The 2,215-nt window shown below is 44.6% G+C and overlaps 1 protein-coding gene across 1 annotated transcript in view; it reads right to left on the reverse strand.

Annotated features, from left to right (window-relative positions):
* The window catches only part of SLC34A2 (solute carrier family 34 (type II sodium/phosphate cotransporter), member 2), a 27,215-nt gene extending 26,452 nt beyond the window's left edge, over window positions 1-763 (reverse strand). Inside the window, exon 1 of the mRNA XM_014548906.1 lies at window positions 756-763. The gene's annotated coding sequence lies outside the window, so the exon portion shown is untranslated. The remainder of the gene's footprint in view (window positions 1-755) is intronic.
* Between the last annotated feature and the right edge of the window lie 1,452 nt (window positions 764-2,215).

A 2,215-nucleotide genomic window follows, 5' to 3' on the forward strand; every position in this document is an offset into this window, starting at 1 on the left:
ATGGGAGCGCACTGACCACCAGGGGCAGCTCCTGCATTGAGCGTCTGCCCCCTGGTGGTCAGTGTGTGTCATAGCAACAAGTCGTTCTGCAGTTTGGTCAATTTGCATATTAGGGTTTTATTATGTAAGATAGATTGATGTTTTGAGAGAGTAGAAGGGAGGAAGGAGAGGGAGAGAGAGAGAGAGAAACATCAATGTGAGAGACATATTGATTGGCTGCCTCCCACACAAGCCCCGAGCAGGGCCAGGGACCAAGCCTGCAACCAAGGTATGTGCTCTTGATGGAGAATCGAACCCTCAACCCTTTGGTCTGAGAGCCAATGCTCTAACCACTGAGAAACCAGCTAGGGTTGCATAAATCTTTATCATTCATTTCTAGCAAAGCCTCTAGACCAGCAGTTCTCAACCCGTGGGTCGCAACCCCTTTGGCAGTAGAACGAACCTTTCACAGGGGTCACCTAAGACCATCCTGCATATCAGATATTTATATTATGATTCATAGCAGTACCAAAATTACAGTTATGAAGTAGCAACGAAAATAATTTTATGGTTGGGTCACAACATGACGAACTATATTTAAAGGGCCAGAAGGTTGAGAACCAATGCTCTAGACATTGTTTGTTTGTTTGTTTGTTTGTTTTAATCCTCACCAGAGGACATGCTTAGAGAGAGGAAGGGAGAGAGAGAAAACATCAATGGGAGAGAGAGAAACATCAACTTGTTGCTTCCTATACAAGCCCAACCAAGGATTGAACCCACAACCCAGGTAGGTGCCCTGACCAGGAATTGAGCTGGCAACCTTTTAGTGCACAGGACAATGCTCAATCAACTGAGCCACTCACTCTGGCCTGGGCATCTCCAGACTCTTTTTGAGTTTGTTCAACAAAGGGAACTTTTAAAGCATCCCTTAATTTTCCCAAATTTTCTTTGATAGAATTTTCGTTTTGCGATTTAATAGTTTTAAAAGAATGTACCATAAATCTTTTATTTGATAAATGTACTTCAGCAAATAAATATAAAAGATGAGCCCTAGCCGGCTTGGCTCAGTGGATAGAGCGTCAGCCTGTGGACTGAAGGGTCCCAGGTTTGATTCTGGCCAAGGGCACATGCCTGGGTTTCAGGCTCGATCCCCAGTAGGTGGTGTGCAGGAGGCAGCCGATCAATGATTCTCTCTCATTATTGATGTTTCTATCTCTCTCTCCTTCTCCCTTCCTCTCTGAAATCAATAAAGAAATGTATTAAATAAATAAATACAGGAGATGCAAGCAGAGAAAGATGCCCAGACTTCCGGGGGAGTGAGACCAACTTGCACAGTAGGGGAGATGCAGGCAGATCGGACAGATACTGTGATGGAGCCACTGAGATTCGGGGAAATGAGTGCGATCCAAGGACGGAGGCTGAAAGAAAGTGAAGCAGAGGAGCAAAGAGTCAATTCGGCTATCGTATCTATAAGTAGGACTTTTCCAAAAAACATAGCCCTCCAGATTCCAAAACTGAGAGTGGGTACTTGCTATCGAGTTTTAGACATAGTAATATATTCATTCCTATTTAAAGTCTGAAAACACTGGGTTTTTTTATGACTTCTCTTTTCTTCATTTTCCAGGGAGACAATGCTAAGTTTCTGGTCTGAGGAGTAAATGGCATTACATTTCATTTTGCAGAGAGAAAAGGAGAAAAACTTCAAGAATCAGCACTACCAGAATTCCGTATCTTGGCCTCTGAGTTATAAGCACACGTGTCTCGGAGCTGCCCTCCAATCTGGCTGAAACTAAGAGGAGGGCCAGGTGCAGCCCATGGCTGGACAGTGTCTTTAAAATTCGTTTCCTAAGAAGACAGCCCTTGCTACTGCAGAATAGATGTGATGCCACTACTACTCATAGCTGCCTCCTTGTCCACCTACAGTATGCCTGGCTGCACTCTGTCTTTGCAATCTTGACAATAATAAAAATAGTTAATATGGGTTAAGCCCCTGCAGGGTGAGGCCCAGCTGCCAGCACTTTAAGAATATTTCCCTACGAAAGAGGTTCTATTTTGCCCAACCAGTGGCTCAGTGGTTGAGCATGGATCTATGGACCAGGAGGTCATGGTTTGATTCTAGTCAGGGCACATGCCTGGGTTGTAGGCTCAATCTCCATTGGGGGCCCTACAGGTGCAGGAGGCAGCTGATCAATGATTCTCATCATTGATGTTTTTGTCTATCTCCTTCTCCTTTCCT

The sequence above is a fragment of the Myotis brandtii genome, unplaced genomic scaffold (genome assembly GCF_000412655.1).
Source record: "Myotis brandtii unplaced genomic scaffold, ASM41265v1 scaffold525, whole genome shotgun sequence".
NCBI classification, from domain to species: Eukaryota; Metazoa; Chordata; class Mammalia; order Chiroptera; family Vespertilionidae; genus Myotis; species Myotis brandtii.